The following is a 12,548-nucleotide window of genomic DNA, read 5'->3' as shown; positions in this document are numbered from 1 at the left end:
AGCACCAACTTACACCATACACCAAAATAAATTCAAGATGGATAAAAGACTTAAATATAAGCTGTGACACCATTAATGTCCTAGAGGAGGACATCAGCAGGAAAATCTCAGATATTTCATGCTGCAACATTTTTACTGATATGTCCCCTAGAGCAAGGGACATAAAGGAAAGAATAAACAAATGGGATCTCATCAATATTAAAAGCTTTTGCACGGCTAAAGCAAACAGTATTAAAATTAAAAGAGAACGAACTGTACAGGAAACATATTTGCCAATGATATCTCAGACAAGGGTTTAATCTCCAAAATACACAAAGAACTTACATGAATCCACTCTAAGAAGACAAGCAACCCAATTAAAAAGTGGGAAAAGGACTTTAACAGCTCCTTCTCCAAGGAGCACATACAGAGAGTCCAGAGACACATGAAAAGATGCTCAATATCACTAGCTATCAGAGAGATGCCAATTAAAACCACAATGAGATAGCACTTTACAATGATCATAATGACCATCATAAACAAAGCAACAAACAAGTGTTGGAGGGTTGTGGGGAAAAGGGGACCCTAGTTCACTGTTGGTGGGATTGCAGACTGGTACAACCATTATAGAAAACTGTATGGAATCTTTTAAGAACACTAAAAGTGAGTATGCCTTTTGACCCAGCAATCCCACTGTTAGGAGTATATCCTAAGAACACTGAAAGACCAATCCAAAAGAACCTATGCACCCCAATGTTCATAGCAGCACAATTTACAATAGCCAAGTGCTGGAAGCAACCTAAGTGCCCATCAGTAAATGAGTCGATTCAAAAACTCTGGTACATTTACACAATGGAATTCTATGCAGCAGAAAGAAAGAAGGAGCTCCTACTTTTTGCAACAGCATGGGTGGAATGAAAAGCATTATGCTGATTGAAATAAGCCAGGTGTTGAAAGACAAATACCATATGATCTCACCTTTAACAGGATCCTAAACAACAAAACAAACAAGCAAGTAAAATATAACCAAAGATATTGGAATAGAAAACAGGCTGACAGGGATCAGAGAAGAGAGGGGAGGGAATTTCAGGAGAAAAGGAGAAGAATTTAGAGGAACTAGTATAAAGGACACATGGACAAAAACTAAGGTGGGGGGGAAATGGGAGGGAGGTTGGGAGCACTGGGGGCAGTTGGCTGTGATGGGAGTAAAAGACAGAAAACTGTTCTTGAACAATAATTAAATTTAAAAAAATTTTAAGTGGGCAAAGGACTTAAACAGAACCCTTTCCAAGGAGGACATACAGAAGATCTAGGGACACATGAAAAGATGCTCAATATCACTAGCTATCAGAGAGATGCAAATTAAAACCACAGTGAGATTCCACTTCACAGCAGTTAGCATGGCCATTATAAACAAAGCAACAAACAGCAAGTGTTGGAGAGGTTGTGGAGAAAAGGGGACCCTAATCCAATGTTGGTGGGATTTCAGACTGGTACAACCACTATGGAAAACAGTATGGAATTTTCTAAGAACACTAAAAATGGATCTATCTTTTGACCTAGCAATTCTACTGCTAGGATTATATCCTAAAAACCCTGAAACACCAGTTCAAAAGAACCTACGCACCCCAATGTTCATAGCAGCACAATTTACAATAGCCAAGAGGTGGAAACAATCTAGGTGCCCATCAGTAAATGAATGCATCCGGAGACTATGCTACATATACACAATAAAATTATATGCAGCAGAAAGAAAGACGGAGCTCCTACCCTTTGCAACAGCATGAATGAAACTGGAAAGCATTATGCTGAGTGAAATAAGCCAGGTGTTGAAAGACAAATACCATATGATCTCACCTTTAACAGAAACCTAAACAACAAACAAACAAGCAAGCAAAATATAACCAAACACACTGGAATAGAGAACAGGCTGACAGGGACCAGAGAGGAGAGGGGAGGGAATTTCAGGAGAAAAGGGGAAGGATTTACAGGAACAAGTATAAAGGACACATGGACAACAACTAAGGGGTTGGAAATGGGAGGGAGGTGGGGAGCACTGGGGGGGGGGCGGGCTGGGATGGGATTAAAAGACAGAAAACTGTACTTGAACAACAATTAAATAAAAAATAATAATATTAAATATAAATAAATCTAGGGTTTAAAAATTAAATAAATAAGTAAGTAAAAATAAAACTTCATCCTCATGGTGGGCCAGTGGGAGTCTTTCTGTATTCTTTCAAACTGCTGAGAAAGAGATCTGTGTGGTTGCTATATCTTATTTTTCTGCTTCCTAAGTCTCATGGTTAAGAGAGACCTCTCCCACTCCCAAAACTGCTTGGTTAAGCCTCAGCATGGCTGCTGCACCTGGATTTAAATCCCTGTGTGCATCTTCCTCCTTAACCCCATTTCCATCTCCTCCTACAGTTGGCTACACCTGCTAATCATCTGGTTTCTTCTGCCTTTCTCAGCTGCCACTGTTAGTCTGGGCAGTTATGGCCCTATGGCCTGGAGAAACCATCTCCAAACTCTTGCACTGGTGCTGTAACCAGGGCAGCTGCCTCCCAGTTACATAATGGGTCAAAGACATGCCCATCTCCCTTGCTAGCCAGCTGTTATTGATATGCAAAATAACTCTAAATCCCCGTGCTGCTTCTTTTTTCAGCCCCCAAACTAGGCTTTGGGGCGGGGGGGGGGGGGGGGGGGGGCCTGGGGCCTCTCAGCCTATGCCTCATTGAGCCTATACCCTGTTAAGCCTCCACCCTGTTACTCCTCCTTGTACATGTCTTCCGTGGGTGCATGCCAGACCCTGCGAAGTCATACACCAGACAGTGAGTGCCAGTGACAGGTTGAAGAGGCAGTCCTTCAGTACAAGGTTAGCCAGACTTTTCTGTAGTGTGGCTATACTTTCCACCAACAGGGACTGATGGCTTTCTCTCTCTCCAGCTCACTCAGTAGTACTTGACATGATTCTAATTTTTAAATTTTGGATAGTCTGAGGGGGTAAAATGCTACCTTTTTATTTTAAATTATGTTAAAGAGATTAAGCAACTCTTCATACTGTTATTAGCTCTTTAAATAGCCACTTCTATGAATGGCTTATTTATATAGCCTCTTCCCTTTTCTCTATTAGATCCTTGTGTTTCTTTTTTTTTTTAATTCTTTTTTTAAATATTTTATTTATTTATCTTTAGAGGGAAAGGGAAGGAGAAGAGAGAGAGAAACATCAATGTATGGTTGCCTTTTGTGCGTCCCCTGCTGGGAACTGGCCTGCAGGGAACCGGCCTGCAACCCAGGAATGTGCCCTGACTGGGAATCGAACCGTGATTATCCGGTTCGCAGGCCCATGCTCAATCCACTGAGCTACACCAGCCAGGGCTAAAAATACTGTTAAAATAAAAGATGTAAGAATAATGAAAAATAATAATACAAATATGTAGTAACTTGCAATTTCTCTGCAATAGCAAAGTGAAATTTATGTCACTGTTTCAACTTAGGGATGCTCCCTTTTTCAGTCCAGCTCTGGTCCTTTCACAGTTCCAAATATTTTTGTCTCACTTGTGGGTATTAAAAACAAGAAAAGCAGGAGAAGGGAGGAAGAAGAGATAAAATTGGAAAGAAAGGAAGAAGAAATAAAACAAGAAAGAAGAAAAAAGAGGTAAAAAAAAAAGGTATTGAAAGATAAAACAATGATAGAAATTTAAAAAGTAAAAGATTACTTAAAAACAAACAAACAAACAAACACCTTTTGTTGGTTTCAAACTGGCCACACTGGTTTTTCTGGTCTTGCTGGCTGCTGCAGGCTGAGGGGCAATTGGTATGGCTTTTCTCCCTTCCCCATGTGTACTCAGCCAGTCTTACACGCACTGTCTCTAGAGCTAGTCTGGCACCTCTCCCAGGCAGTGCCTCTGATGTGGGATCCAGGTCTTCCTAAGAGGCTCTTTCCCCAGGGTTACCACCATGGCCTGGGGTGTGCGAGTGTGCCTCAGTCCCTTTCCAGTGCTACGGGGATACACAGGGCCTTCCCCGAGATCTTCCCTGAGGCCTTCACACAAGCATAACCTCCAGATGTGATTGCTGCCCAGCTGGGAGGAGAGTAGGCAGAGCCGCTGTTGCAGGAGAATTTCCCAAACAGTTTTTCTTTTTGAGAAATTCCTCCTACTCAAGCTGGCCACTCTGTACAGCCCAATTCTCCAGCCAGACTGGTGACTATTGGGGTCAGTGCACATCACTGTGTGACTCTCAACTCTCCCAAGCTGGCAACCTCTGACTTTGCAAGTGATCACAGCCCATGTGTTTGTCTCTCTGTCCTTATTTCCCTCTCTGCGACTTCAAGCAACCAGGTCTCTCCCAGTGCTGCTTAAACCTTGTTTGGCCGGGGAGGGAGGGAGCAGTTGACCCAGCTCTCTTCCAAGGACTCCGCAGAAGGACTCTGTGACAAAATCTATGTAATCTGGATAGCAAGAATAGGGATAGTGTTCTAAAGGAACACAAGTGACATGAAGGACAGTAAACACACAGGACTCTGTGTGTTTGCCTCTGTCCTTATTTCCCTCTCTGCAACTTCAAGCAACCAGATCTCTCCCAGCGCCTGCTTAAACCTTGTTTGGCTGGGGAAGGAGGGAGCAGTTGACCCGGCTCTCTTCCAAGGACTCTGTGGAAGGCCTACCATTCCCAAGGAGTCTGTGGTAGACCCAGCACTGAAGCCGGGGTAGACCTGGGGCTACAGCCACCCTGGTCCCCACACTGGTCCCTGGGACCTTATTGTCCTGAAGCACTCTCCTTACCATCTGGTTTTTCAGTGTCTGCTACAATTTTTGGTCTCTTATTTTCATATATGCTGGGGTACTGTTGGCTGTTTGCTCTGTTCCTCCATAAACAGGCTAGGTTTTTCTCCCGTATGTAGGGGGAAGTGGAATCTTCTCCCTCCTACTCCATCACTATCTTTCCTTCCCCTCCAGATTTTCTACTTCTTCTTGATTCCGCTTTGAAAGGTTATGTGTCTAGAAATTTATTTTTTCCCAGGTTGTCTGATTTCTTGGAATACAGTTGTTCATAGTACCAGTTCCTGAATTCACTGATTTTTTGAATTGTTGTTTTAGTTTCTATATCATTTAATTATCCTCTAATCTTAATTACTTCCTTTCTTCTACTAGCTCTTGGCTTTGTTTGTTGTTGTTGTTCCTCTAGTTCTGGTAGATGTAGAGTTTATTGTTTATTTGAAAATTTCTATCTTTTAAAAATATGCCTGTATTGTTATAAACTTTCTTTTCATGACTGCCTTCATTGTGTCCTATAGGCTTTGGGTTATTGTGTGCTTATTTTCATTTGTTTCAGGAAACTTTTTAATTTCTCTCCTGATATCATTGTTAACATTCATTATTTAATAACATGTTACTCAGCCTCCATATATGTGAGTGTTTTAAGGCTTTTTCCTTTTTAAAAAATGTATTTTATAAATTATGCTATTGCAGTTCTTTTTTTTTTTCTCTCCTTTATTCCCCCTTCTGCCCTGCACCACCCTCCCAACAGCATTCCCTCAACTTAGTGCATGTCAATGGGTTGTACATACAAGTTTTTGGCTTCTTCATTTCCATACTATACTTGCCCTCCCCCTGTCTATTTTGTAAATACCATTTATGCTTTTTATTCCCTGTACCTTTTCTTCCATTCTACCCCCATTCCCTCCCCACTAATAACCTTCCACGTGATCTCTATTTCTGTGATTTTGTTCCTGTTCTAGTTGTTTCCTTAGTTTATTTTAATTTTGGGGGGCGGGTTTTAGATTGAGTTGTTGATTATTGTGAGTTTGTTGTCATTTTACTATTCATATTTTTGATAATCTTCTATTTCTTAGATGAGTCCCTTTAACATTTCATATAATAAGGGCTTGGTATTGATGAACTCCTTTAACTTGACCTTTTGGGGGAGGCCTTTTATGTGCCCTCCCATTCTAAATAATAGCCTTGCTGGATAGAGTAATCTTGGATGTAGGTCCTTGCATTTCATAACTTTGAGTACTTCTTTCCAGCCCCTTCTTGTTTATAAGGTTTCTTTTGAGAAATCAGATGATAGACTTCTGGGAACTTCTTCATGGGTAACTGTCTCCTTTTCTCCTGCTGCTTTTAAGATTCTCTCCTTATCTTTAATCTTGGATAATTTAATTATGATGTGTCTTGGTGTGTTCCTCCTTGGGTCCAATTTCTTTGGGACTCTTTGAGCTCTCTGGACTTCCAGGAACCTTATTTCCTTTGCCAGATTAGGGAAGTTCTCCATTATTTTTTAAAATAAGTCTCCAATTTCTTGCTCTTCATCTTCTCCTTCTGGAACCCTTATGATTTGGATGTTGGAATGTTTAAGGTTATCCTGGAGGTTCCTAAGCCTCTCTTCATTTTTTTTTGAATTCTTGTTTCTTTATTTTCTTCCACCTGAATATTTATTTCTTCTTTCAGTTCCAAATTGTTGATTTGAGTCCTTGTTTCCTTCCCTTCACTACTGATTCCCTGTATATTTTTCTTGATTTTACTTTGCATAGCTTGTACTCTTCCTCTGTTTTGCAACCATACTCAATCTTTTCTGGGAGCATCCTGATTACCAGTGTTTTGAACTGTGCATCTCATAGGTTGGCTATCTCCTCATCTTATAATTCTTTTCTGGAGTTTTCTGTTCTTTTGTCTGGGCCATATTTCTTTGTCTCGGCACACTTGTTACATTGTAATGGACAGAGCCTTAGGTATTTGTCAGGGCAAAGCAATCCACCTCGCCGCATTGTTGTGTTGTGTATGGGAGAGTGGTCAGAAAGGAAACAATGCTGCTTGCTAGGCTCTTGCCCCATTTTCAGTCACTACCCACAAGGAAATTGGGCCCTTTAGGTGCTGATTCTCAGGTGGATGGGCTTGTGTATGCGTTACTACCCCATGGATCTCTCCCACAGACTCTTCTGTGAGGCTGGAAGTTTCTACCACCACCACAACTTCCACAGGTTTTTACAGTCAGAAGTTTTTAGGTTTTAGTTTTCCAAGCTGAGACCCTGAGTTTCATGGTTTGTCTCACTCCCCAGTTTTTCCTTCTGGTTTATCTGCATGTGAATGTGGGACTTCCCAGTCTCACAGAAGCCACCTCACCTGCTGTTCTGCCAGCTGCCATCTTGTCTCTCACCCTCTTCTACCTGGCTGCCCATTTTTACTTCTCCTACCAGTCTGGATGAATGTTTCTTCTTTAACTTCTTGGCTGTTGGACTTCAAACAGTTCCATTTTCTGGCAATTCTGGGTTTTTTGTGTTTTTTTAAATTTTTTGTCCTTCTTTTGCTTGTACAAGGAAGCAAAGCTTATGTAACTATACCTCCATCTTGACCAAAAGTCAATTTTTGTGAATTTTGTTAAGTCTTAATTTGTTATCTACCATGTTTTCTCTTTGAAGTGATCCATATGCATTTTAAAATAATGTATATTTTGAATGGCAAGATGGCTAAGGAGTACATAGAAGTTGCACTAACCCCTTCCATGGCCAATCTGAAATTACAACTAACTTGCAGAGAAATCATCCAAAATACACTACTGAACAATAGTGGTAGAGAGACCTCATAACCATGGACAGACAGAAGAAACACCCACACCACAATATGACTAATAAGGAGTGCAGAGAAGGCACAAGAGCTCTGACTGGGCTCCAATGGGCAGTGGCTGAAATGCTAGAAGACTATTTCAGCAGCCAGGACATTCCCTCTGAGAAATGTAGGGTATAAACTCCAAGCTGAGTTCTCCAGCCTACAGCACTAGAGCCCAAAAGAACCCAGACAACATCCAGCTGCAAAAAGGTAAAGGGTGTCTCTCTTCCAGGGATAGATACCTAGAGTCACAGGAAGCCTTTTAAAGAGCCAACACATAAAATTTCATTTCTAGCCACTTACCCAGGGCCCCAGCATGGGGCAAGGATACAGAATGGACCAGAGACACTTGAGGAGGAACTGGGGATGGTGGCTTTGGGGAGAGAACTGACAAAGCAGGCACCAGGATCCTTGTGTTGAGTCTTCCCCCATACTTAAGTAGTCACCTTTCTCAGGCAGACCACTCCCCTCCAAGTGGCATTATCCTAAAGGGAAGCAATAGCCCCACCCACAGCAATTATTATGCCATTCCCTATGGAGCTTAAGCCTGACTGCTGAGTTCAGAGTGACTAGATTAACAACCGAAGGGGTCGCCATAAAATGTGGATCCCTGGTAGTCTCAACCAGACTGCATAAGGCCAGACTGGGACACCATCTGACAATACCAAAAGCAGATCTAAGGGAAAAAAATGGTAAATACTAGATGCTACCAAGATGAATTCCACCATGGTCTTTATGATTGGTGATATTTTCTCTCCTGCATAGCTTTTTAACATTCATTCTTTGCCCTTATGTTTGTGCATATTTAGCCATTGGATTTTATATTATAGTTTATTTCAAGTCTTATATTTTGTCTCTCCCTTCTCTTATCCCATTTTGCTTTCTTTTTTCCTCTTTTTATTTTCATTTGAAATTTTGTCTTGTCTCTTGCTATGACTTGTTCCATTCCTCACTCTTATCATCTCTATCCCCTCCAGCCTCTCAAAACCATTTTTCTTGTCATGGGTCATCTCACATTCTTTTTCTTGTCTTAAAATAGCTTTATTCTCTCTCCACCTTTATCAGTTTTTGTTGCTCATAGGTTGTGGATAGGATGCTTGTTGTTGCATTTCATCAATTTTATCTCTAGATCTTCACTATTTTGGAATTTCAATCTCAAATTTTACTGCTCCCCACTACTACTCCATACTGCCTTCTTCATGCCATTTATTTTTTTGTCCCAAGTTTTAATTTTTCTCTGCCTTAACCTGGTTTTCATTTGTCACTCTTAGTATTTCTTCTCCCTCTTTCATCTCAAAATTACTTCCCTTTCCTCTGTACAACTCTTAAGGTTTTCTTTCTTTCTTTCTTCCCTTTTACTCCCATCCACCTTTATTAATCTTAGGTCTTTTGTTGTAGATAGTGGTGTGCTGGATCTTTTTCACCAATTTGTTTATTATTTTTTATTTGTTTACATATTTTTCTTTTTCTTTATGTCTCTGAGTATATTTTTAAGTTTCTGTTAAAACCTAATACTATAGGCTTCCCTTTTCTTGCTCCATTCCATCTTCTCATTCCCTTTTTTATTTACAACATAAATTTTACTGTTTTTCTGTCTTTAAGGTACTCTGATTCCATGCTCTTATTATTGCTCCTCCCTCTACCCTCCCAAAATCATTCTTCTTTCAGAGAGTCATCTCATATTTGTTTTTATTTTCTTATAATAGTCTTAATATTTTTGCACCCTTATTAATATTGTCTCATTTGGCCCTGGCCGGTGTAGCTCAGTTAATTGAGCATGGGATATGTACCAAAGGGTCACCATTTTGATTCCCAGTCAGAGCACATGCCTGGGTTGCGGGCCAGGTCCCCAGTGGGGGCCACCTGAGAGGCAACCACACATTGATGTTTCTCTCCCTCTCTTTCTTCCTCCCTTCCTCTCTCTCTAAAAAATAAATAAATAAAATCTTAAAAATATATTGTCTCACTTGCTCTTTATAGTGTGATTGTGGGTGGAAGATACATATGTGGGTGTGGGTTTGTTTCTTAGGCTGTGCAGTTTTCTTCTGACAGCACTTGCACAAACCATATAAGAAATGGTGAGCAGAGTGCCTCTCAGTCAGCCAGCCAGAGGGAAATACCCACCAAAGAATGACCCAACAACAATCAAAACCCAATTACAACCAGAGAGTTAACATAAGTGGCATAAAGGACATCCCAAGAGCACAAACTTCAGGAGATCAAGGAGACTGCATCACTGAACCCCAGAGGTTTCCTACCACAGAAGGTCATACCATGAACACAGGGAGTCAAAGCAGATCAATCTAAGAAGCATAAACAAACAAGAAGAGTACCTAACATGGGGATAGAAAGAAACAACACCCAATTAAAAGGAAAGGAGGAATCCTCAGAAAGAGTATTAAATAAAATAGAAACAAGTAAACTATGGGACACTGAGTTCAAAATAATGGTTATAAGGAAATTCAATGAGCTCAGCAAAAACTAAAAGAATTACAGGGAAGCTACAAGGAACTGACTCTGAACTACAAAGCATGAAAAGGGACATAGAAACTATCAAAAACAGCCAGTAGAAATGAACACAATTTCTGAACTGAAGAACACAGTACAAGGAATTAAAAGTAGGCTAGATGAAGCAGTGGATCAAATGAGAGAGCTGGGGAACAAGTTAGAAAAATATTCCCAGAGAGAGCAACAAAATGAAAAAAGACTCAAAAAGAAATAAAACCATTTAAAGGACCTTTAGGACAACATGAAACATAATAATACCTGTGTCATAGAAATACCAGGAGAAGAAGAGAAGCTAGGCATATAAAACCTGTTTGAAAGAGTAATAACAGAAAACTTCCCTAATTTGATGATAGAAAAAGTCGTGCAAGTCCAGGGAGCAAAGAGAGTTTCAATCAAAATGAATCCAAAGAGGCCCACTCCAAGACACATCATAATAAAAATAGCCAAATTTAGAAACAAAGAGAGAATCTTAAAGACAGTGTAGGAGAAACAGCTAGTAACATACAAGGAAGCCTCAATAAGGCTAACAGCTGATTACTTAGCAGAAATACTATCACACAGAAGGGAATGGCAAGAAATATTTTAAGTAATGAAATGCAAAGACCTGCACCCAAGACTACTTTGTCAAGTAAGGCTCTATTTAAAATGGAAGGTGAAATAAGGAACTTCCAGACCCAAAAAAGGCTAAAAAAAACATGTTTTCCCCAAAACAGCATTGCAAAAGATGCTAAAGGAATTGCTTTAGGAAGATGAAGAAAAAGAGACAGAACACAAGAACAAAGGGGAAAATGAATAAGTACTTCTCAATAATAACCTTAAATATAATGAATTAAATATGCCAATCAAAAGACCCAGGGAAGTTAAATGGATAAGAAAACAAGACCTGCATATATGCTGTCTACAAAAAAAACCCACCTTGGGTCAAAAGATCTACACAGACTGAAAGTGAAGGGGTGGGAAAAAAAGTGTTCTAAGCAAACAGACCTGAAAATAAAACTGATATGACAACATTTATATCAGACAATATTGGTTTCAAAAGAAAGGCCATAAAAAAGAGACAAAGGAGGACACTATGTAGTACTTAACAGAACAATCTATCAAGAAGATTTAATCCTTAAAAACATATATCAGGGACTTCCACCAAGATGGAGGTGTAGGTGGAAGCACTGCACCTTCTCACACAACCAAGTTTAAAAACAACAAAGTTTTAGCAATAAAAACGCAGCCAAACCACAGAAAATTGAACTACGCAGAAGTCTGACAACAACAAACCCTTCAGCCAAACCGGTAAGAAGGGCAGAGCCAGCAGCAGAGCGGGGTCCAGCAGGAAAGATCCACCAGACCGACCCGGACTCACAACCCAGGCACGCCAGCAGCCATAGATGGATCCCAGGTGTGGAGTAGCAGGTGGACCCACTGAGGGCTGACCACAGTCACACATTCGAGTACAGGTAAACCAGTGAGGGAGCGAAGCAGTGAGATAGACCATGAAGGCCCCAGTGGCAGAAAGTGGCAGAGGGGACCGCCATTGTCCCTCTCTGACCCCGCCCCTACATGCAGCATCACAAACAAGCGACCTGGGTGGCCCCACCCTGGTGAACACCTCCTTGTATTTAACAGGCATGAACAGATCAAAACATGGCTCAAGAACAACTCAGAGCCCCAGAGCCAATAAATGTAAGTGATGAAGAAATAGCCAAACTTTAGGATGCACAGTTCAACACACTGGTGATCAGGATGCTCACAGAACTGGTTGATTTTAGTCACAAATTAGAGGAACATATGAAGGCTAAACTAATTGAAATGAAGAGAAATACACAGGAAATCAATAGTAGTGGAAAGGAAACTGGGACTCAAATCAAAGGATTGGACCAGAAGGAGGAAAAAAAATGACCAAACAGAAAAATATGAAGAAACAAGAATTTAAAAAAATGAGGAGAGGCTTAGGAACCTCCAGGACATCTTTAAATGTTCCAACATCCAAATTATAGGGGTACCAGAAGGGGAAGAGGAACAGCCACGAGTGGAAAACTTATTTGAACAATAAAGGAGAACTTCCCCAATCTGGCAAAGGAAATAGACTTCCAGGAAATCCAGGAAGCTCAGAAAGTACCAAAGAAGTTGGACCCAAGGAGGAACACACCAAGGCACATCATCATTATATTAGCCAAGATTAAAATGAAGGAGAGAATCCTAGAAGCATCAAGAGATAAGGGGACAGTCACCTACAAAGGAGTTCCCATCAGACTGTCAGCTGATTTCTCAAAAGAGACCTTACAGGCAAGAAAGGGCTGGAAAGAAGTATTACAAGTCATGAAAAGCAAGGACCTACAACCAAGATTGCTCTACCCAGCAAAGTTTTCATTTAGAATGGAAGGGCAGATAAAGTGCTTCTCAGATAAGATCAAATTCAAAGAGTTCATCATCACCATGCCCTTATTATATGAAATGTTAAAG

The sequence above is a fragment of the Artibeus jamaicensis genome, unplaced genomic scaffold (genome assembly GCF_021234435.1).
Source record: "Artibeus jamaicensis isolate MK-2021 breed Jamaican fruit bat unplaced genomic scaffold, CSHL_Jam_final contig_196, whole genome shotgun sequence".
Taxonomy (NCBI): Eukaryota; Metazoa; Chordata; class Mammalia; order Chiroptera; family Phyllostomidae; genus Artibeus; species Artibeus jamaicensis.
Note: the sequence above shows the minus strand (reverse complement) of the source record.